Here is a 25,473-nt window from a genome sequence, read left to right on the forward strand (position 1 = left end):
ACTTTTAGTGTCCAGGTTATTTATTCCTTCCATTTTTCAGCTGAAAGAAAGCTCCCCTTAGCCTCCAGCCTGATTACTTACAGTAATGCAGTGGCTCAGGCTCTTTCATCTTCTTGGTGTGACTGAAATGCATTTACAGCTGAATGGATTATCACCAAAAAAAATCTAATTTTAAAAAGTATACTACATTTTAATACACTTTGCATTGCACATAAGTAATTTGGGAGCTAAAAGCTAATCGGAAACTTCTATTTTGTTAACTGCGAGGAATTAACCAATAAAGGGCACGTGTATGGGGAATTTCAGAATGAGGAAACTACTGGGCTTTCACCTCTGTTATTTATGTGACAAGTCCCCACGAGGTCTCGCTCATCATGCCTCACTGTGGATGTAGAAGTGCACAGACCAGCGTGGCCCCAAGTTCACCCAGGAGCTGAAAGCTGCTCCACAACCCAACATCTTCCCCAACATCCCAACATCCTGACCAGGCTGCCATTACCAGAGCTACCCCTGCCACTTCCTGGGGCTTCCCACCAAATGTGTAAAGGTCCTTTCCAGGTGGGAGCAGCTTGTCCTGCTCTCCTTCTTCCCACAGCCCCCAGACTGGTGAGTCCATCACAGCCCATGTTCTGCAGTGTTTTCCCATTCACAGAATTCCAGAATAACTGAGGTTGGAAAAGCTGTCCAAGACCATCAAATCCAAGCTTTGACCAAACCCCACCTTGCCAACCAGCCCAGAGCACTGAGTGCCATGTCCAGTTGTTCCTTGGACACCTCCAGGGACGGGGACTCCAAACCTCCTTGAGAAGCCCCTTCCAGTGCCTGACCACCGTTTCCATGAAAAAAATTCCTCCTGATGTCCAACCTGAATGTCCCCTGGAGCAGCTTGAGGCTGTTTCCTCACATCCCCTTGCCTGGGAGGAGGCTGACCCGACCTCCCCCCACCTGGCTACAACCACTTTTCTAGCTCCAGCTAAAGCCCAGGCTCACCAGAGGAGCCTTTAGGGGTCCCACAGGCACTCCCTGTCCTGGGGGAACACACAGCCCACTCTGCCCAGGAGCCCACTCACTCATCGGCCTCCAGAACACAGAGCTGGCAAGAAGAAATGAAAAATAATCCTGATAGAAGAAATTACTGTATGTCAAAAATAATACTTTGCCCCCGGACTTTCTGCTCCCACTGAAAATGAATCATCTTATGGCATTAAGCAGCCACAGCTTTGTTATTAACAATCACTACCATTACAATACACCTAAAACTTGACTAAATGCAATTATGGCACATCAAAGAATGTTACAGCTTAAGGGGCTTCAAAGGATTCTCAGCAAGGATCCTGAATCTCTGGCCTTAGCTCCCCACACCCAGGTGGAGGGAGAAGTCACCTTCATCAGAGGGACAGAAATGCTTGGTGATGCTCAGTGGCAGCATCCAGGGCCACCAGGGGGATGGAAGGGGTCACAGGAGTCTCAGAACCATCCTGCTGGTGTCTCATGGCCCGGGGATATTCATTTAGAGTCCAACACCTTGAAATTAACTCAGCACAAAACAACAATTAGCATAACAAGGCCTCCTGGGATTCAGTGAAAAGGAGCCTGGTACAAGAGGAAATTATAGAGTGAGGCCCCACAGTGCTGGGCTGGTTGTGGCCTCACTGCCACGTGCTCTTGTCCTGCTACTGGGCACGAGGAGGGTGATTTGGGATTGGGAATGATCTGTCTGGGGGATTGGTTTGATGTGCTATTTGTGATGCATTAAAAGCTGCAACTTAGTGCTCAGTATGAAAATGAATTCGACTCTGCACACAGGCTGTCACCTGTGTTGAAAGGTGTGAAAAAATTATGAGCTGCATTGTATGGAAACTGCAAGTAGTGCTTACTGCCAGGAATAAACAGACATTTGAGCCGGGAAGTTGAAATTAAGTTGTATACAAAACGCAGATTTATTTGGTGGGTATGCAAGGAATTGGCAGACTGTACAGTTTCACCCATGGAAATCGAGGCTCCTGCCCATCATTCATAAAAATAATCACATCTGTTACCTGTCTTGCCTATGGCTCCTGGTATTTGTACCTCCAACCCCGTCTGCCCTTCCCCTCCTGAGCTGGATTTAAAAGCCCAGAGGGCAGAGGCAGCACAGTGGCTCCAGCAGCCACTGTGCCCTTCATGCAAGAGCTCTTGGGGCTGCTGCCTCCAGATGATGCCCTTGAAACACTTCCAGGCTGGCAGGTACATCCTGCTGAGCACCCTCAGCATCCTGCTCCCCCTCAGCCCCTCCAGCCCAGGCCAAGGAGCAGCCTGGGTTCCTTCCTCTTCATCTTCCTCTGCTGTCCCATCACCTGCAGCCACAAACAGAACAGTTCAGGTCCCCTTTGCCGCCCTTAGTGCAGCAGCACAGAGGGAGAGACGTTTCCTATTTTTAGCCTTCCACTGTATGGAGCGTTTTCTTCTGGATGAGCTGTCACAACACCTACTGCTCCCCGTGCCAGGCTGCCCACACCAGGGACACCTGGGCACACGCAGAGCTCCTGCACGGAGATCAGGGCTTCAGCTGGGACAAGGAGCCCTCTGGCAGTGAAGGGGCCGGCTCACACCAGCTGCACTTTGTGTTCGTGATGCCATTCCCACTGCTGGGAAGAGCTGTTTCTGCAGGGAAAGAAAAGACAGAAGCAGCGTCTGAAACCTCGGAAGACTGGCTGGTCTGTCTGCAGAAGCCTGCAACTCTTCTTTCCAGCTGCCTGCTCTTCCCCAGTAAGAACAGGAACATTTTTCCCCTGGACACTGTTTTCACCATGTCCAGGCTCATCCTCAGGCTGCAGTCCTCTGAGAGTCTGTCACCCTCACCAGAGCTGCGCCTGCCCCACCACGACACCTCTGTGCCTGCCCCTGCACCTCCTGCACTGGTGACATCCCGGTGCTCTGCACAGGGAGGACAAACAGACCCTTTGGTACCAGATCCCAGCGTGTCCCTGCTCCCTGGCACCCTGGGGCGGGTACAGAACAACCCACAGCAACCTGGGCAAATGCAGAGAGGGGCCACGGGCACCTCCCCTGTCCTCTGCAGCCCCGGGGGCTCCTCGGGGCTCTGCTCTGGCCGTGCTGCATTATTCACTTGCAGTGGGGTGGCCAGCAGGGTCCTTGGGTGACTGTGGGAGCCCTGGGGGCTGCCTGGGCTTACGCATCTGATCCCTTGGAACTTGGCAAAAAATTCAGATTTTTTTTCCAGTCAGCTTCAGACCTGAGAGCAATTATCCGGTGTGACTCAGCAGCATCGGCTGTTATTATGACCAGGGAAATGGTCCTTTGGAAGGATCTGCCACTTCTAACAGACAGCTAATTGCTCTTGCAGCTGGAAGAGGAAGGTCACAGCAAGGGTTTCCAGGATCTTTCCCTTCTATTAATTCATTACTGTTGGTGGGAGGAATCTCAGTGTGCTCCAGAAAATCCCACTCAGGTCCCTGCACCAGCCACGGCCCCCAGAGCCACCCATGCCCGAGGGAAATCTGCTGGAAATTTCACATTTGCATTCCCTGAAATTCTGGGAGTGAATCCAGCGAGGATGAGACCCAGGAGCTACCGGGGCAGAGCAGCATGAACATCTCTGCTGTTTCTCACTTGAAAGCACAGGGAAGAGAACCCACTTGTAGAAATCTCATTATTTTGATTTAAAATAGTCCATTGCAGCTGGTCGGTCATAAAGGAATGCTTAGAATCATTTTTAAAATCAGAGTTGCTTTTTTTTTCCTGCCACAAACATGCAGGGAATACAATGTGAACGTCCTGGGTTTGCTGTAATAGGGAAATTGCTGAAATCCATCAACCAGTGGGAAATACAAGATCCAGGAGGGATCTGCAGGTTGTCTAATGGAAAGCATTAGTATTTTAAAAATAACCATTAAAAAATGCACTGACTTAAACATTAAAATTGCTTCTATTAACACACATTGTGTTGGCATGTTTTAACATGGATTTTTTTGCCTCGTGAAACCCTCTTGAGCCCAGAGCTCACACTGCTGGGGGCTTTGCTGTGCACTGGGGTCAGGGAAGAGCCAAGGAGGGAAGTTTTTGGCATCCAGACACTGAAAATTGTTGCCTTTTTTGGGCTTACCTAAAACAGAGGCCAGACAGAATTAAGATAATAAAAGGGGATATATTTATTGAAGGGCCTTCAGGTACATTGAGGGCGGACAAAATCTCCCCAAGGGGCTGCACCCAAAATGGATAACACGACAATGGGAATTTTTCATACAGATACAAGTTTGGTCCATTTACATATCAGGGGTTAATTCTCCAATTACAGCTTCAGATAATGACATCAGATACCCCCATTTTGTTCCCCCCTTCAACTCACTTTTTTTTTTATACTTTTTGAGGCCTGAGGCTGTAGGGTGTCCTCGAATCTCAGGCTTGGAAGGATTGTTTTGACCAAAAATGTGAAGACAGTAACTAACACTTTATATGTAGAGTTATACTCTAAAGCAGTGCAGGATTTGAAAAATATAAAAGCTAAAATTCTAAGGCATCAAGACCACAAGATAGAGCAGGGCTCTGGGAGTCAGCTGCCCAAAGAAGAACCTGGCTGTCCCCTGCTGTCCCCAGGCCACTCAGGAGGGATGAGCCATCTCACCCCCACCTCAGCTATTTTAAAGGACTGACCTGCAAACAAGGGGAAGGAGGATTTGCAGAGAGGCTACTGTGTAATTAAACTTTAAATATTCAAAACTAAAATTATATCTTCCTTTATTGAAAACAGGCATTTAAGAGCTCACAGTCCTGGAAGCATCGCAAGGGTAATGGCAGCCACTCATTAGAGCAGACAAAGGAAGCGCGGGCTCTAATTTGTCTTTAGTCAACTGTCTTGGGCTTGAAGGCCGTGGGGCTGAGGAGAAATGCTTCTGAATTAATGAAAAAATTAAGGGGCTTCTAAAATTAAGCAAAATGTTACCTCTGATGAAGGAAGTTGATCTAAATATAAATAGAAAGAAAGAAAAATCTGCTACTTATATAAGCACTAGAAAAAAAAATCTTTAAACCTGGTCTTTGCACTGTTTTCTGATTTTTATTACATAATTCTATCAAAATTACCAAATTGGTCAAAATTTTCTTTCTCTTTCTCGGATTTTATTAATTTGCTGTAAGTATTTTATTTCAAAGCTATATCCTTGACCTGTTACCAAAAGAGCCCAGTGAAATGGCATCACTTGGCAGTACCTTTTAATAATTCAGTATTACTAAGAACATTCATGTTGTAGCTTTTGATTGATTCTAAAGGTAAAAAAGAAGCTCCCATTCCATTCCATCCCATCCCATCCCATCCCATCCCATCCCATCCCATCCCATCCCATCCCATCCCATCCCATCCCATCCCATCCCATCCCATCCCATTATCCCATCCCATCCCATCCCATTATCCCATCCCATCCCATCCCATCCCATCCCATCCCATCCCATCCCATCCCATCCCATCCCATCCCATCCCATCCCATTATCCCATCCCATCCCATCCCATCCCATCCCATCCCATCCCAGTTACCATCTCAAAGCATTCACCATTTAAGATTTAATGTTGGGCGTGAAGAAAGGCCATTGAAATCTAAGGATCATTTCAAAGGATTTTGGACACCCAACACGTTCAGAGACTGCAAAATGCTTCGAGGGAGGAGACCCCACCAGGTGCTCCAAGAGCATCTCTGGGTCCTCTCACTGCCCAGAGGAAGAGCAGATCTTTTAAGAATTTCCCTGCTTGTTTCTGCCATTGCCAGCACTGAGTGGCAGTGATCTCCCTCCTCCCCAAGCCTTCTCCTCCGGCAGCATCCCCTCCCTGAGCATCCCCCTCCCCGCACATCCTCCTCCGGCTCAGGGACCCCTCGTTTGTGCCCTGCCTGTCACCGGGAGACAGCTTTTACTCTGCCCCCCTGGGGGAATGAAGCAATCTACAGGGCTGGAATGGCCTTTATGGATTTTCCCTTTCCTTTGGCGAAGATTACCCGCTCGGCGTTCAGGAGCTGCACACAAAAGCCTTAACAACGCCTATTGTCGGAGAGAAAAACATCCCCCATCCGGCTCCCATCGGCTTCATCCGAGCCCTTTGAAACCGTGATTGTGCTCCAGCACAATGAGAGAACATGATGATGTGACGACTTGAGGGAGGAATCGAGGTGAGCATTGCATTAGGATGGAAATAAAGGATTATTTGCCTGACAAAGCAGCAAGCTGCTCTCACTCTGCGGGTAGTTTCCAGGGTGCAAATACTCGGGTCCAGAAGCAATTTCTCCTCCAGCCAGTTCTCTTTCACTTGAGTTATGGGTCCAGCCAGGACAAAGAGAACCTATACAGGAATGTGTCTGAAATCACCGAACGTTGGCTTTTGGGGCTCTGGAAAACACCTTTGTGCGAATTTCTCTCGATTGCTCTGAAGGATTTCCCTGTTTCAAATGCATCGATATCCAGCTGCTTCCTTTCAGTACAGCCTCTACACCCATCTCTCATTCTTTATTTAGTGACTTCCTTCTTACTTCTCTACCCGTAATAATAGCGCACTGCATTCCCATTAATGCCGAGTTAATTCCTCACTATCGGTATCCAGAGATTTAATGATCGGTTACTTGCTTTAAAATAATTATTTTTATTGTCAATCACACAAATGGATAACGAGAGACTCAATGACATTCTTTCTGTAGCTCACAGGCTGGCAGAGAGATGATCACCTCTGCAGCATCTCCGTGTGAGCTCAGCTGTGCCGAGGCACTGGAGCTGGGCTGGTCCAAGGGGAAACCCGAGCAGAGCCACGTCTGCCTCCTCTGCCTCAAAAGGTTTGCGGTTCATTTTAAAAATACCTTGGCGGTCTTGGGAAAAGACCAGACAACATAAAGTGCCCACAAAAGCAAACCAGTCTGCAGGTCCATGTGTTCCCAAATAACCACTCCGGTCCCTCTGGGTGCTGGGTCTCCAAGGCTGGAGTTTTCTGCAGTCGGAACACGGCAAGAACAAAGCAACTGATGCTGGAGCTTAATGAACACCCGGGCGCTGCTTTAGGATCATTCACCGAGTGTTCAGCTCAGTCTGCGCTCTGGGAAATTAGCCACAGATTTCATTTTCTCAGGGAATGTCGGTTCAAATCTGTGCCTGTTTCTGAGAAACAGTTTAGTCTCCCACAGTGCCACTTAGAAGAAGCAAGAGAACATTATTCCTTGAAAGCAGATGACAGGTCTCTGTGTGTGGCTCATGTTAACAGCACCCGCTGTAACCACGGCACAGAACTGCTTGGGGATCCATCCCAGCCCTGTGGGGAGCTGCTAAACAACTGCTGCCCCATCCTGCCTGCCCCATCCTGCCTCTCTTGCACCCCTCAGCATGGCCAAGCACCCCTCTGTGCCCTCCATCTTTCCGTGCCCTCCATCCCTCCATCCCTCCATCCATCCATCCATCCCCTCCATCCCATCCATCCCTCCATCCCTCCATCCCATCCATCCCTCCATCCCTCCATCCCTCTGTGCCCTCCATTCCTCCATCCCTCCATCCGTCCATCTGTCCATCCCCTCCATGCCCTCCAACTCTCCATCCCTCCATCCCTCCATCCCTCCATCCATCCATCCCTCTGTGCCTTCCATCCCTCCATCCCTCCATCCCCTCCACCCCTCCATGCCTCCATCCCTCCATCCCTCCATCCCTCCATCCCCTCCATCCCTCCATCCATCCATCCATCCATCCATCCCCTCCATCCCCTCCATCCCTCCATCCCCTCCACCCCTCCATGCCTCCATCCCTCCATCCATCCATCCATCCATCCATCCATCCATCCATCCATCCCCTCCATCCCCTCCATCCCTCCATCCCCTCCACCCCTCCATGCCTCCATCCCTCCATCCCTCCATCCATCCATCCATCCATCCATCCATCCATCCATCCATCCCCTCCATCCCCTCCATCCCTCCATCCCCTCCATCCCTCCATCCCCTCCATCCCCTCCATCCCCTCCATCCCTCCATCCCTCTGTGCCCTCCATCCCTCCATTCCTCCATCCCTCCATCCCTCCATTCCTCCATCCCCTCCATCCCTCCATCCCTCCATCCCTCCATTCCTCCATCCCTCCATTCCTCCATCCCCTCCATCCCTCCATCCCTCCATCCCCCCCATCCCTCTGTGCCCACCATCCCTCCATCCCTCCACCCCTCCATCCCTCCATCCCTCCATCCCTCCGTGCCCTCCATCCCTCTGTGCCCTCCACCCCTCCATGCCCTTCACCCTGAAAAATGTGGGATTTGTCTTTCCAAACAAACTGTGGTTCTGCTTGTAGATAAAACTAGAACTGAGAGATAAAAGAAACAACGGAAAGGATTCAACTAACTGATTAATGGAATGAGAGATTTGTCTTTACAAACAAATTGTAGGTCTGCTGATAAATAAAACTGAATACTGAGAGAAGAAAGAAACGATAGGGAGAACCATAAATTCCGTAGGAATTTCAATGATTGACACAAGGAAAAAGGGAGGGCACACCTAAGAAGGGGGTCTGTATTAGGTGATTTGGGAAGCCTGTACCTCTCAAGTACCTCAGCCACTGGGGAAAGACAGAGGGAAATGTGGCTGGGAAATTAGGAAAAAAAGGAGGCTGTGTCCTCTAACAGTCGGAGAGACCCCGTGGGGAATACCCCATGGCCTCTCCCTTTATTCGAAGAAAGCTACAGGACTCTTCTCTCTCCTTTTTGGACATAAATCTGTGGTGTTTATGGATTAATTCTCCTGACAGTGTTATGTCACCGTGCCCTTCACCCCTTCATACCCTGCAGCACCGTCCCACACATCCCCAGCTCCTCACTGCTAAACACTTCCAACCTGTTCTAACCCTGGCACCCTTCAACCCCCTCCTTAAAGAGAGAGATTTCACTGCAAGGAGCCTGACAGCCCCTTCATGCCAGCCTGAAAAGGGTGAGGAATCGCTGACCCTTAGAGTAAAATGCTTAAACTCATTAGAGACTGCTCTGGTGGCAGCCGATTACACGCAAATTTCTGCTCGGTGATTAATTTAATCGCAGTAAATGGTTCCGCTGTTCACTTTGGGGGAGCTGATGAAACAAGAGAATTTGGTTCTTTTCTGACTCACATTCTTGAAAAGCAAATTATTTTGGCTCAAAGTGAAAGTTTAATTTAATTACAAGATTAAATTCCCTTGTACCGGAAGAAGCAGGGCTTCCTTAAAAGTGTCAGGAGAGCGGGCACGGCAGAGAGACAGCCCTGTGGCTCCCTGTCTGCCAGTCCCAGAACCTAGCCCAGAATGGCAAGCACTGAATAAAATGAAAACCATGCAGTCTGCTCCTGCTCTTTACTCATCAGCTTAATGTGACTGAACAAAGGAGTAAATTACCCGTTCCTTCTTAGAAATCTCTGCGGAGGAAAACTTTAATTTGCTGGATGAACTACACCTTACAGACTGCTGATCTTTTAAATACTGGTTTGGATGCTCCTCTGGCATCTCTGAGGATGGAGAGCACACCTTAGCACAGAGCCCTGGCAGAAACTGGGTGAGGACACCAGAATCAGCAGGTCATGGGGCCCAGGCTTTGCCTGTAGTTCCCATCACCCCTGTCCTCTGTGGCTGGTAAGACATTTGCTTTTCTTTAAGGCACTCAGGCTCCTCCTTTTCACATTAACCAGACAGATAATGTGATGGATGTCACTGCTGCACAGGCCAAGAAAGCTTCACTCCTTCCCAAAATGCCTCAGAGCTACATAAAACCATCATCAGAAAGGGGGGAAAAAAGTCACAAATAATTATTTATTGACTTACAGTTTAAGAAAATGTTGTTTCCTCTCACTACCAGAATAGAACAAGATCCAGGCTCTAATGTTATTGCTCCCACTCTTCAATCAATAACTTCCACAATAACTCAGCCTCACTCACCCCAGCCCACTTTGCAGCCTCATTTCTCAGCGCTTTTGACGAGCCCTGGAGAACAAAAGGATGTGGAATTACACTGACTGTATTATACACAAGTGATGTGAAAAATACCTCAGCCCCTGGCACCCAGCTGCTCACACAGTCGATAAATTCAGCAGTGGTTTCTGCCTCTTGTGAGGGCCATATAACACCTGGAAAGCACCATTTCCTTCCTCAGACCAGGTGTCTGGTGAGAGGTGATGGCCAGGGCTCTCAAGAGAGCCCAGCTCCCACATGGCTGGGCTGGTGATGAAGATTTTTATCTCTAAATGCCAACCATGCTCCTGATTTCCTTCTCTGTTTTGTTTTCAAGCTCTTCACGTTATAGCAGGTCCTTGACTCGCAGTGACATTTACAGTTCTGCAGTGTCCCGTCCTATCACACCTTCATTTAATTTGGTAGTCTGAGGTGTTCAGTGCTGGAATTCACTCATTCCTCTGATAACCAAGATGCTGGCAGGGAGAAATTCCTCTCCTGCCCTACTGCTCACTTTTGGAGCTCTGTCAGGGAGCTCACCAGGGGTAATGTGGAAACATGTAATTAATAAGTTATTCCAATAATTTAGATTTTCTAGAACACTTAACTCTGATTCTGGAAGGTCTCAACCGTCTCTCAGGCCACATCAGAGTTAGACCTCATTGTGCTCTCTGATCAAAGTCCATCATCACCTGAGCATCACTGCCCTGTATTTGGCTTACCAAAAGATACATCCTCTCCTCTATGAATGTCATTAATTATTAGGGAAAAAATGTACCTCAGTTTGGGATAAAATAAATATGTGAATAGAAGACGGATCTGATAAACCTGGACAGAATTTATGATTTTCTCAGGCATCGCTTTGCCAGAGATAATGTTGCGCAGTAAAGCTGATTTGCTGGATGAGAACCATATAATTTATCCTGTCAGGGAACATAAGAAAACTTGTCTATGAAGGGAATGACTGATGGGCTCATGGAAACTGGCAGGGAAGCAAATAAAATAATTTTGTCTGTAAAAAATATCTAATTATAATGTCCTTGTTTATGACAACGCACTCAGGTGAGGGCTGTGTCAATACCTATAACAGAGATTTCTGCTTTATGCTAAAACTTTCTTTTAATTTCAAACTTCGAGAATTTTTAAAGCTAATAATTACAGCTGTTAGCTCTTTGCACTGATGTAAGAGCTCACCCCCAAGACAAAGCTCTGGTACCTGAGCTGACACCACTTCCCTCTGCCAGGTCTGCTGAGAATTTAGTGTGTGAAAAGCACAAGTTCAGGTCAGCTCAAACCAGTCAAAGGCCAGTGAAGCAGCCTGTGGCTCCGCTGGGTGCTGGGGTGGTTCTGTCACATAGACAGATACGGGGGCTTGGCCATTCCCATCACACATCTCTACAGCTCCCAAAAGGCTTTGCCATTTTGGCTGCTTGTTTTGGCACATCTGTCTGCTTGTTCTGCTCCCCTGGTGGGAGCCACAGCACTGCCAGGAATCAAAGCTCCCTTGGGAAGGTGAGGATGTGATGTGTCCTGAGGACACACGGCCCCTGAGCTTCAAGGGTGTTTGTTCTCCCTGTTCCTCTCCCCACTGCTCTGGCTCCAGCTCACTTGATCCCCAGGCTGGTGCCAGAAGAGCTGTGAGCAAGAGGGAGAGGAGAAGCAAATAGAAACAGAGTAGTGGAAAAATGATGGCCTGATGGGAAGAGCTGCAAAAATCAGTTTTTTGGAATTCTGTGAAGAGAAATAAAAAAAAATATGTCTTAAAAGCCACTGCAGCTGAGAGCTGGAAAGGTCACAGGTTTGCATTTCCCTGTGCTGGGAGCTCTGCTAATCGCTGTTTAACGGGGGTCACTGGTGAGGAATGGTCTCAGAGGCAGGGCTCATTCCTCACTGGGAAGTGCAAACCTGGGTTAATAACACCTTATTCTGCACAAACTTCCACTTCACTGGAGCATGTGTGAAAGGGGCTTTGATTTGAATGAGGATTGATACCAGTCCTGCAAAGCAGGGCCCTAACCAGCCACTCACCGAGGCATTTGTACCCAAACTGTCCCCAGCTGTGTGCTAACTGCAGCGTCCCACCAGGCTGATTATTCTGCAATAATCTGAGGGAAAGGGCTGAGTTCCTCCGCCCAGCAGAGATTCACTGCCACGTCCTAAAGCCTGCTTGAAGCTGGAGCCTCATGTGGGGGTTAATGGGCATAATGATGTCTGATAAACTGCTCAGCACCGAGCAGTCCAGGGGGAGAACCCAGAGCACTCTGCTCTGGAGAGAAGGGGGGGGCTGGATGGGTCCCCCAATCTCTCTAAGGCCAGAACTCCTGGCTGGGCCAGCCTGGGGCTGCAGTGGGACACCCTGGATGGATTTTGACAGCCCCCCCTCACTGCACTGTGCCACTGGCACTGGACCAGTGTGGGACCACCCTGGGGGAAGCCAGGTCAGTCCCAGGCAGGGTTGGGGGCAGATGCTGCTGGCACAGCTGATGCCTTGGAGCAGCTACCTAGAGCAGAGGTTACACAAGAGTAAGAGAATAAAGTGGGTATTTACTAAAGGCCTTCAAACAAGTACACCTCGGGCAGTCAGAAGCCTTCAAGAGGCTACACCCAAAATGGACAAGGGTAATGAGTTTTCCAGGCAGGTTTGGTCCATTTACTTATCAGGGGTTAATCCTCCAGTTACAGCTTCAGGTAATGAAGTCAGATACTCCCAGTTTGCTCCCCCTTCCCCAACTCACTTTTGTTTACACTTTTTGGGGTCTGAGGCTGTAGGGTGTCCTTGGATCTCAAGCGTGGAGGAATTTTTTCATCTGACCACAATGTGAGGACAGTAACTACACTTTATATGGAGTTTGGAGCCGTGCGCTAACGCAGCACAGGATTTGAGAAATACAAAGGCTAAAATCCTAAGGCATCACAGCCCTGGGACCACGGGCATGCACAGGCAGTGAGAGGGAGCCCACGCTGGCTCTGACCCAGTGCAGATGCTGGGCAGGGCTGGGCTGGTGGCTGCCCCCAGAGTCCTCACTGCCAGCACTGTGAGGAGCTGTGGCACTATTTTTGGAACGTGCAGTTATTTTGGCATCTATTTTCTCTGTATCCCCTCTCTTACTTTCACATCCAAGCAGAGAATGACACGGTGGTGCTGTGCTGCCCTCACCCAGATGTCCTGATGCAGGATAAAACACTGCAGATGCCGTGAGGTAAAATGCCAGAAGAGAAATTGAAAATAATAAACAGGTACAACGGTGCAATAAATAAAGGGGATTAAATCCAAGCAAAATCAGGTGGCATTTATGTAGAGCATTTTCTTTGCAGATTACTCATGTAGAAAATGTGTCCACATCAGCACAGACCTCAGTTTAGCTCTAAGACTAGATAATACTCCGGCAAACAACTCTCATAATTCTGTGTTATGTGCTCCAGAGTGAATTCTGCTGGCTTCCAGAGACACTTCTGCACACAGCTGCGTGCAAGGACACATAAATAACTGTGTGGCCCCAGTGGGGTCTGGAGCAGAACAGGCACAGCACAGCCTGGACATGGCCCAGAGTCACCTGCCCAGCCCCAGGAGGGAAGGTGATCTCACCCCAGGTTATTTTACTCTGCTGAACACTCATTAGGGTTCAGCTTGTGCTAATTACTGAAGCATCAATTTCTAGTTTGGTAATGTTGCCCCCCATGGCATCAGCCCCCATCCCACCAGTGCTGTCTTGGGCTTGGAGCCAGCCTGTTCAGCTCAAGGTCAGGGCATGGACTTTCCCATGGACTTTCTTTCATTACATGGCTGCAGAGTTTAACAAGGCTGGAGCCTCACTGATGTCTTCAAGCACCACCACGATGCTGAAAATCTGGACACTCTCTGAGCAGAAACATCACCACATCGTCTCTGTCTAGCTCACAGCAACACAGTCCAGGCTATTCTTGGGAATCTCTTTGGAAAGTGTACTGTGTGGTGATAAGGGCCATAACTGCTTTATTTCCCCCCTCTCCCTGCTGGTTTTGGCTCACACCCTGTGTGGTTCTTTGTGTCATTTTTATAGTGATTTCTAACAGCCTTAGTGGAGGGAGTGTGATTTATTGCAAGAGACAGGCTGGCTTTTGTCAGAGCTGAAGTGGAAATGTTCCCTTTGTTGAGACTTGATGGCACTTAGCTAAATAAAACCATGTGGAAAACGAGGAAAACACAGATATTCTCTTTGTATTAAATAATTATTTTTTTCCTCAGAACACTGTTGCTACTTAGCATTTATATCTTCCTGTGGTGGCTGTTTGTGAAGACTTCAAACACTGCTGCATGTTCAGAGCCTCTGCTGAGGACACAGCACGCTTGCTAAACCACAGACACACTCTGGCTGGACATCCCTGTGTGCTTCCAGACAAATTCTGGTGACCAGCCCTCACCTGCTGCGGGGGTCCCACCTGCCTGGGGCCCCCAGGAGCTCAGCCCAGCAGCAGGACCATGAAGAGCTGTGTGGGTGCTTGTGTTGATGCCTTAGGATTTTTGCTTTCATATTTTTCATCTGTTTGCAATCCCGAAATTCTTTGGTGTATAAACTCCATACCCAGTGTGAGCTGCTGCTCTCCCGTTTTGGGCAGACACAACAATTCCTCTCCAGGCTGGGAATCAAGGACACCTCACTGCCTCAGGCCCTGAGAGATGGAAACAGAAGTGATTGGGGGGAGCAAATTGGGGTAAATGACTTCGTTACCTGAAGCTGGAATTGGGAGATTAACCCCCAGTCTGCAAATGGACCAAACTTATAAAAGTGTGAAAACCTGTGACACATTGTCCATTTTGGGTGTAGCCTCTGATGGGGCTTCATCTGCCTGAAATATAAGACCTGAATGCCTTTCAATAAATAGAACCCTCCTTTTTTCCTCTTAATTCTATCTATCTTCTGTTTTTAGGTAGTCCCAAAAAGGCATCAGTGTTCCCCTTTCTGCACAGCCTGGGATGCTCCAGCTGAGCCAGGCACTCAGCCAGGACCCACCAACCCATCTCCTCTGGAACATGGGCCCTGCCTGGAGCCAGGGACCCAGGACAAGGAGAAAGAAAATCCAATTAACAGATCCACTTGCAGATGGACACCGCACCAGACTTTCATAAATAAAAGCTCCATTTCCCCCTCCTGGCCTGGCCAGTTTAGCCATGACACCCTGAGGCAGAGGCAAAGGCACATCTCCCTTTTACCTGTGCTGGGCTGTCAATCTCCCTCTCATTAAAGCTGGAGCTCTATGTCAGAGGTGGCAGCTCCCTGCTACTAAATTCCAGCCCTTGGAGCACACGTTCCCCACCCTGGTGCTCCGTGTTCATTTAGGTTCGTTTGCAAAGTCGCTGCAGCCCGTGCTCTCAGTGAATGCAAATGCCAAGCTTTGCAAGAGATGAGGGGAAGATGGGGGAGATACCACCATCATACCCTCTTTAAAAATTGATAAAAATAAGATTAGCAGATGCCTCTGGCTGTGAGACTCCATCGCTGGAGCATCGTGCCCGCGCTCAGCACATCTCCATGGCAACTCACATGTGTGGCCTGAATAGATGTGTGGGGAAATTCGGGGTTCTCCTGGACTTGCAGGGTGTTTTGGTTTGCTCAGACCTTGCCCCCACAGCTGTGGGGATAGGGAGGTGGGCAGGGGAGTTGGCAACATGGCCTTGGAGAGCAGTGTGGGGCCCATGGGTTTTGAACACCACTGTTTCTGCTGGAATTACCCAAGTAAATCAGAATTGCAGGGCTGGAAGCGGGGAGGTGTGTCAGGGAGAAGAGTGGCTTTGTGGATGGGATGGGGCAGGCATGAGCAGCATCGTGTCAAATCCCAGACAGAGACTCCGATTCAGAGCTGGATAAATGGGAAGATGGTTTGAAGGAGCCAGGGAGTCCAGTCCCTCCAGGCTCTGCTGCAGTGCCAGGAGTTTGCAGGGCTGTGGGTACACCAAGGGCCCTCCTCCCTCCCACCTGCATCCTCCAAAACACCCAGCAGAGCCTGGCTGCCTGCTGCTCTCCACCTGCACATGGCACAGCAGGGACCCACCTGGCTGGAAATATTCCATTTGATGCTTCGTATCCCCTTTTAAACATTTCATCTCCCTCCCTCCTGCTGCTCCCTGCACCGGAGCAGTCCCCCACCTTTACCACCCCTCAAGCAGCCCCTTCCCTTGGCCTTGCCCCTACACAGCCCTTGCTTTACCCACAGCAGGAACCCGTGGCAGCACCACACGTGGTTTGTTCCCTGCCATGAGCCCTCTGTCCCCAGCTCTGTCCGCAGCAGGGATTTCTTTCCACCTCCTTTTCCTGATGATGTTGTAGCTCTGCACCTATGGCACAAGTGCAACAGCTCCTCTTTGGAGAGATATTTAGGGTCCAGATATTGAAGCAAGAATACTGGAAATTAGAGGAGCCATTTAATCCCCACGAAATTTCAAGTGCAAGACCAAAGTTTTTGTCCCCAGGTGACAGAGCAAAGCTGTGGAAAAGCTTACAAAATTTCCATCCCAGCTCCAACCAAGATTATTTATTTCATTTAACATTCATGTCCAACCAAACTGCCCTTTCCTCTGGGGGTTTTACCTTCCTCCTGATGATGACTCTTGCTCAGTTCAGCACGTGGTAATGAGCTCAGATCCCTCCGTTCACCCTGAGAGCTCAGAATTGACAGTGACCAAAGAGCAGAGCCAGAGCTGAGCAAGCCAAGTTAATTCTGTTACAGAGAGCAGCATTGATTTGTTGTCACAAAACATTTGTTACCTGAGCAGCGTTTACAGCTGAAATGGGAGGATGGAGAAACCCTGCTGAAGTTTAAAGTTTTTGCAAATTAGCCAAACTTTGGTTTACAAGTGAGAACACACTCTCCAGAAGCGAGAGACAGAATCTGCTGATGTTGGTGCATATTCCTCTGATAATGAGGCATCTTTTGGTGAGGATGAGCACAGCAACCCCAGTGTTCTCACACCAGGTGGTGTTTTCTCTTCCCTCTTTGCAAAGCCCATCATCAGAGGCTGCCTGACCCTCCTTGGGAGAGGGGGAAGTGCTTCCCCACTCCTGGCCCTGTGGTCCCCTGTGTTCTGCAGAGAAGTTACTTTTGCTTTTAAGTTACATTTATTTGAATGTAAAATCCTCAGCTTAAATTGCAGCAGGTTTTGTGATATTTAATATCCAAAGCTGGGAAAGGTCATGTCTGTCTGAAAATAAAATGAGGTTTAATCTGGAGATTGTGTGTGGCAGGTTTTTTATGAAAATTTGGTTTAGAAATAGATCTTAAATCCATAAGGTCACTGAGAGGAAGGTTTTTCTTTCTCAAAGACTTATCACTCCCATATCTCAGAGGAGCAAAGGATAATTCAAAGAAGAAAACAAAATCCTGTGACTTGCCTTCTCTTTATTTCTGCACCTGCACCCAGAACACTTCCTTCTACATCCATTCGTCATATTCCTCCTCTTCTGTTTATTTGAATATCTGTGTTTAGGGTGTGCCAAATATGATACTTTGGTTGCATTTTTCCAGGATTCTCATACTATTTGCCAGTACCTTCACGTTGAGTTCACAACAGCACATAGCACAAAGCAACGTTAAGAGAACCCAAAGAGATTTTTTTCAAAAACCCTAAATGCTGAACTGCATTTTTTATCCTCGGTTGTACCCTGAATCCTGTCCCTCTCCAGAGGATCCATGTCCTTGCTCTGGACATGGCCATGGCATGGACATACTTCCACAGCTGCCAGCTCCAAACTCTTCCGCTGAGCTCAACTCTCCTCAAACTCTTCTTGCCTCACAGGCTACTAGAGGGGTCCCTGTATTTAACCACTGATGTTCTCCACAGCAGAACCAGAACATGAGGCTGAATCACAGGGCAGTGTGAGGCTTCCCTGATACCTTAAGATTTTAACCTTTATATTTCTCAAATCCTGTACTGCGTTAGTGCACGGCTCCAAACTCCATATGGAGTGTAGTTCCTGTCCTCACATCGTGATCAGACAAAACAATTCCTCCAGGCCTGAGATCCAAGGACACCCTACAGCCTCAGACCCCAAAAAGTGTAAACAAAAATGAGTTGGGGAAGGGGGAGCAAAATGAAGGTGTATGACTTCATTACCTGAAGCTGTAACTGGAGAATTAACCCCTGATAAGTAAATGGACCAAACTTAGATCTGCCTGAAAAACTCAAGACCACCATCCATCCATCTTGTGTGTAGCCCCCTGGGCAGTTTTTATCTGCCCTTACTGTACCTGAAGGCCCCTCATTAAATCCATCTGCATTTATTCTTTTAACTTTGTCTGCCCTCTGTTTCTAGGTAAGCCCCAAAAAGGCATCCCAGGCTCCCAGAGCACTGGACAGCACAGCTGGATGGTGGGACCACCTTTAGCCCAGCATCCATCATTCCTCAGCAGTCCCAGCCTGGGGACCCCAAAAGACAGGCCAGCCCTGGATCATCTCCCTGGGCTCTGCTGAGCCATCAGTTGTCCCAACTTTTCTTTGCACATGCAATATTCTGTTGTAACCCTGAAGCCTGGAAGTTTTGAGCTTTCTGTGCATTCAATCCTGACTCTGATTGAAGGCGGAAGAAAAAAATAAGCAAGTCACTAATATCTGGAGCCATTAACAGTCTCTGACCCACCAAAAGCACTCGGGGAAGAAACTCTGCTGTGCCCAAATTTGTGTTGGAGCAGCAGCTCCTGGGGCTGCAGCCTCTCCTTCCCACAGAGCATCCCCCAGGTCCCTGAGCCCTTGAGCTGTGAGGGGCAGGCACACATCTGCTCCAGCAGCTGAGCAGTTTACCAAACCTTCTACTGGTGTTTCTGTCGTTCTGTTTGATCTCGTTAAGAATCAGAGAAAGCAATTACATCCTTAATCTTGTTCTATAAAACTGTAGCTACAGATAAAAACCACCGTGGGTAACACGTACCAGAGCATGAACGCAAACAAGAGAGTAAAAATGACAACTGATCTTTGATGCTTGACTCAAGACTCCTAGAAAGGAGCCTCAGAACTCGCAGGAACTTCAGATCCCTCTAAGACAGCTCGAGTGCATGCTGCAAACTCACAGGCTTTTTTCTGGCACTTGTGTACCAAGAACAGAAAGTATCAGCAAGGTCTGAAGATAAGGTTTTCTTCTGATTCTGGATACACTTACTAAGACAAGTGGAGATCTGTGAGATTTCAGGGCCCTCAGGGAAAGGAAAACAGAAGAAAAGCGAAAGCTAGGAAAGGAATTCCAGCTTCATAAGTACAGGGAAGAGATGAAGCTCAAGGAGTTACGTGCACGGCGTTTGGTTTGCTGAGAAAAACATTGTTCTCACCCTGGGAGAAATCCAGCACACTGGAAGCTCTGTCTGGGACTTAAAAAGCTCACTTTAGCATTACAAGGCCTATTGCAATCCCATAGCAGAATATGTTTGGCATCTATGTTGTTCTTTGGGGTTTGTGTGAAGTGGCTCCTGACACAGCCCCACAGGGAAGCCAGGTGAGCAGCACTGATGATATTTACTTTTTACTGAGCATCTGAATCTTTGCAAAAATCCACTCTAAAACAAGAATTACTGAAAAATTCATTGTTCCAGGTGACTGAAGGCACCCAGAGTCCTGGAGCTCTGACGGGAAGGGCAGCACTATATGGGGAGACACCAAGGCAGCCCTGAAGCCTCTGGGTGGCTTCAGCTGCCAGGTCCCTGTCCCTGCTGGGTTGACAGAGCAGGCAGAACGCCACAGTTTGACTGTTACAGTGGGAGGAAAGCGGGGACAGGTGTCCCCTTAAAAGCAACCAATGCAGATAGCTTAAACCCATTCCTGTTCCCATGAGATTATGCATAATTCAGTGATAATGGAGGCTACACAGAGACTTAAAACCAAATGTGCTCAGCCCTCAGATCTCAGAAACCACAGAGGGGCTGCTCCCTTCCAAGAAAGCCTTTGCCATGGGGAGCTGAGGCTATTGGCAAAGGGACCAGGTCCAGGGAAACCTGAGAGACTTCAGAACCTCCCCATCAGCTCCGTGTCCCTGGGACTGTTGGGACTCAGGTCTGGTAGCATCACATCCAGCTCAGCTAATGCAATACCATCCCCAGTTCTGGAGCAGCCCTCCAAGCACCCTCTTGACCCATGCAGCACATTGCCCCCCCCCCAGGTCCCTTCTCCTGGCCATGGCTGGATCCTGTGGGACAGAAGAAGGACAGCAGGAGGACCCCATCCCACTGCTGGATCCTGTGGGACAGAAGAAGGACAGCAGGAGGACCCCATCCCACGGCTGAGCCTAGCAGGCCAGGAAAGCATTGAAATCAGATTTGGAGAGGAAATGTGACACCTGGTTATTACACGACGTAATGGAATCAGCCAAGTGGTAAATGTAGCTTTTAAATAGGTTTTGTGCTCCCCATTAGCTCATCTGATGCTGATTAGTTCTGACAGGGAAAGGGCTGGGCTGCAGCTTTCCCAGCAAGGCTGCTCCTGTGCCTGCTGCTGGGGAAGCCCTGGGACCACCGAGGAGGTGAGTGGGACTCACCTGCAGCATCCTGCACCCATCCACGGAGCCCCAGAAGCTCCAGCACCTGCCTGCCCCAGCTGCTGAGCACGGGGGGCTGGCTCCAGCACCCCACATTTAGCCAGAGGTTATGGTCCCTCAGGACAGCAGGCACTAAAAGGAAGCAGCAGCAAACAGCAGGCACAGTTCAAGAGAAATTTCTGGGGTTGTGTCATTTCAGTTAAGGGAAGGCACATGCCAGGGAACAGCAAACACTCAGCGCCAGCTCTGGAGGTTCCAGCCACCCACTACAAGTGATTAGTCTCAAATCAGGAGTTTGTTTCATTTAAACAACTAAATATTATTTCCTAGTGTTTACAAAACATGAACAGGTGGGAAGGAACACGTGGCAGCAAGCACTGGGCAGCCTCAGAGAGCCTGTCTACCCCCAGAGCCCTGCAGGGCAGTCCTGCTCCTCACTCCCATCCTGCCACTGATGCCTTAGGATTTGAGCTTTTCTATTTTTCATCTATTTGTAACCCTGCAATTCTTTAGTGTACAGCTCTAAACTCCATATCCAGTGTGAGCTGCTGCTCTCCCGTTTTGGGCAGACACAACAATTCCTCTCCAGGCTGGGAATCAAGGACACCTCACTGCCTCAGGCCCTGAGAGATGGAAACAGAAGTGATTGGGGGGAGCAAATTGGGGTAAATGACTTCGTTACCTGAAGCTGGAATTGGAAGATTAACCCCCAATATGTAAATGGACCAAACTTATAAAACTCTGAAAAACTGTGACACATTGTCCATTTTTGGGTGGAGCCCCTGGGGAGGCTTTGTCTGCCCTAAATGTACCTGAATTCCCTTCAATAAATATAAAACTTTTTATTCCCTTAATTTTGTCTGGCTTCATTTTTTAGGTAACCCAACAAGGCATCAAACAGGGGCTCACCCCTTACCATGGCTCCAGCCCAGCAATCCCCATGGATGCACAACCCTGTGGGAAGGGGATGGGTGGGCTCAGACCCCCCACAACCACCTCTGCTCTGCTCCCAGTGACTCCCTGCCATGCTCCCAGCAGCCCCAGAACACAGACTGGAGACAAACCCATCTGCTGGCCACCCTGGGCCCTTCTATTCTCCTTACAGGAAAACAGAAATGTAAATGATGCATCCTGGAAGCATCATCTCTATCACTGCTTTCTCCTTAAAAATCCGGGTTTTGGAGGATTTCTCCTCTGTGTGTTTCACACTGACCTGGGGCAACTCCCATCCTCCTTCGGGAGGGATCAGCCAGTCCCAAACCCAGAGCCCTGAGACTGAGGGAGAGAAAAAGGACACTGAGGTCTCGTGCTGTTGATTCTGCTATCTGCATACATGTGAGCCCTGTCACAGGTTTATCTACTGCTGTTACTCTGCTTTTTTTTTTTTTTTCATTCAGCTAAACAGAATTTGTGAAAGGTTTTATCTCCATTCACAGTTTCTAATAAAATCAGAGCTCAGATTTCCTCGTTGCTCTACTTTGCCCTCTGATCTTGCCTGCACTCCTCAGATTTTCAGAGTGAACCAGCAACTGCTTTTATTCTTTCACTTGCAGTCAGCGCTCTCATGTTTTCCCAGGATAAAGCTTATTAAAAATGCATAAAGAATAGAGGCTTATGGAGAAAAAAGGCAAAGAAAAATAATCTAGTTAATTGGAATTTGGGAACTGTTGTACTATCACAGGTTTAAAATCCAAACCAGATTTCCAAACCCAAGCTGGTTCCATTTGCTTTGACCCAAACCTTGTTTCTTAAGAAAAGAGTTTAACGAAAGTGTTAAAGGAAACATCGAGTTTGAATTTCTTAAAATTCTGCAGTAAAGATGTTCAAAATGAAAAAAAAAAAAATTTGATTCAACTTGTCTGACTTCCAGGCTCAGTGGTCTCAGAATAAATCTTTACCTTCCATTTCCAGTGCAGAGGCACGTTTGTTCCTTCCCTGGAAAAGAGAATCCTCAAATGACAACAAAAGCAAGCTTGTTATTTCCTTTCTACCATAAACAGTCTTTTGTTTCCAAGAAAGATTACACAAAACCCAGTATTTTAATTGTGCTGTAGGATCATTCAAAATAATCATAAAAATTCATGGATTTATTTCCTTTTAAAATGAGAACATTTATTCAGAGTGAGTAAAAGCCCCCTTTGCCTAGCAGGGGGCTGAGCACAGAAATTGCTTTTTTAGGAGAGTAACTCCTGCTTTTTATGCAAACATTGATGTATGGCTGAGGTACTGGGTATTTCTATCATCTGTTTATGAAATTACAAGCCTAAAATCTTCCTGTTCAATCCAGTACAAGGCATTGCCCTCCAGGTGGGAACAGGATTTTTAACTGGTTGCTAAACCAGCAGCTCAGAGGAGCAATTCCAGCAATGCCCAGAGAGAGACCAACCTTCAGTGCCAGATGTGCACACTCCCCAGTGCCAGATGTGCACACATCAACCCCAGTGCCAGACGTGCACACACAGCCTTCAGTGCCAGATGTGCACACTCCCCAGTGCCAGATGTGCACACATCAACCCCAGTGCCAGACGTGCACACACAGCCTTCAGTGCCAGATGTGCACACATCAACCCCAGTGCCAGATGAGCACACATCAACCTTCAGTGCCAGATGTGCACACTCCCCAGTGCCAGATGTGCACACACAGCCTTCAGTGCCAGATGTGCACACTCCCCAGTGCCAGACGTGCACACATCAACCTTCACTGCCAGATGTGCACACTCCCCAGCGCCAGATGTGCACACACAGCCTTCAGTGCCAGACATGCACACTCCCCAGCGCCAGATGTGCACACATCAACCCCAGTGCCAGACGTGCACACACAGCCTTCAGTGCCAGATGTGCACACATCAACCCCAGCGCCAGATGAGCACACATCAACCTTCAGTGCCAGATGTGCACACTCCCCAGCGCCAGATGTGCACACACAGCCTTCAGCGCCAGATGTGCACACATCAACCCCAGTGCCAGCTGTGCACACCCCCCCAGAGCCAGATGTGCACACATCAACCCCAGTGCCAGCTGTGCACACCCCCCCCTCAGAGCCAGATGTGCACACATCAACCCCAGTGCCAGATGTGCATATACCAGGCACCCCAGCCAGAAACCCCAAATTTCCTGGACACCTGTGGCTGGAGTGATTTGCCAGTGCATGCACTTGTGAGACTTGAGAAGACCAGAAGGAACTATCGAACAGTCCATCGGTTCCAGTTTCATTGTCTCTATAAACCATGTCCAGCAAAGCTCTGCAAGCAATAACCCCCACATCTCACAGATGTGCTGCACTGTTTAACCCTTGCTTACACAAAACAGAAAAGAACTCATGGTATTTATTACTTCCAAATTTATTCCTGAGCATCGAGACTCACTCTGTGCTGACACAGGACCCTCTTCACTTCTACTTTAAATGTCACTTAGCCTCTGTGTTGGAGTTTCAAGTGTTCCCTCTAATTTATCATATTTGTGCACAGTAATCACTGTTCCTACTGCACTTAGCAACACCCTTTGAGAATGAAGAAGCAAAAGCCACTGTGTACTCACCAGAATAAATTTTTACACAGGAATATTTGAGGTCTCCTGAAGTGCCAGTTGCTAGAACTCAGCCTAAATGTGCCAACACAGCAAACCCTGAGCAGACCTTAGAGAAGCTGGAAATGCAAGGCTGCTGCAAGGAACACTGGGTTTAGCTGAACAGCCCTGTTCCTTCTAGCTGCTTCTAGAAACACGAATTTTAAAGTGATTATTCCAGCATCTTGTAGCACTGCACAAAAGAAATCAGAAGGACTATTGCAGGCAGCGTGGCAGCCAGGAAACAATGGCATCCCAGGGAACAAACCCAAATCCTCCTTTGCAGGTGCGAGCAGAATTGCCTGAAGGGTTTTAAGCAATAAAATTTCACTGCAGAGGGATCCAAGCCGGAGCCTCTTCCTTCACTCTGAGTTCAGGTGATATTTGGTGTCGAGGTTCTCACCAGGGCCTTGTTACTGGGGGTTCCAGCTGGGGCTCAGCCTCTGCTGCCCTGATCCTCCCCTGCCCCGATCCTCCTACCCTCGCTCTGCCTTGGGGCGGTTTTCAAACTGGATCTTTAAAGTGTCCCTTAAAAATCAAATCCAGGGTGGTGTTACTGGAGGCAGAGGTGTATTTGTGGTGGCTCAGGGCCAGGAAAGGTGTCAGGTTCAGGGTGTCAGGAAGGACTGTGGGGATCTGTCAGTGCTGGTGGCACTGCCCAGCTCGGCACCTGCAGCTCAGGGCAGTGCTGGCAGTGCAGTGCCCCAGCAATCATCACACACATGGAAAGCCATCGTGTCCCAAGCCTGAATTTTTAAGCAGAGAACCCTTTTATCCTGGTAACGTTCTTCTAGTGGAATAACAAATAAAATTCTTCCTGGTCCCATATGCCTGAAGCCTGGAGGCATCAGTGTGCCCTGGAGCCCTGAGTCTGAGCTGTACCAGGGGATCTTGGTGGACACCGAGAAGGGTCCAAGGGCTGGGTGGGGGTTGGTCCTGCTCTTCTGGAGGGATCTGCTCCTGCACCGTGTTGGCCCTGGCTCCTCTCCCTCCTTCCGGGACAGAAAATTTGGGGTCAAACATCTCTGCCTTTGAACAAAGCCCGTGGCTCCATCCAGCTGCCAAACCCCAGGATTCTCCAGATAAAAAAACACCAGCCAAGTGTCCGCTCTGACTCCTTTCCCAACGTGCTTATGTTAACCACAAATTGCCCTATTTTCTTTAATGTGGCAGCAGTCACCCTGACATGGCACATTTGGCTGAGACTTCATGCTCTTAAAATCTGGAATCAGAAAGTTCTGGTTCCCACAGCAACCACAGGTAGCAATTATCCTGGTTCTGGAAATTTCTGGAATAGAAAGAATATTTGCTTTCTGCAGCCCTCTGTTAAGTGCACAGCAAAGGGTATGTCTGTGTGCATCAAAATGAATTTATTTTTCTTTTGCTGTGTTTGTAGCTCTGTTTACACTTTAGAAATATTTTCTATATCAACATTTTTAGACAGTTTTTTATACCTGCTAGAGAACACAGAACCTCCTAAAACACATCATGTGTAATTTATTTCCA

This window comes from Cinclus cinclus, chromosome 26 (assembly GCF_963662255.1).
Source record: "Cinclus cinclus chromosome 26, bCinCin1.1, whole genome shotgun sequence".
Lineage (NCBI taxonomy): Eukaryota > Metazoa > Chordata > Aves > Passeriformes > Cinclidae > Cinclus > Cinclus cinclus.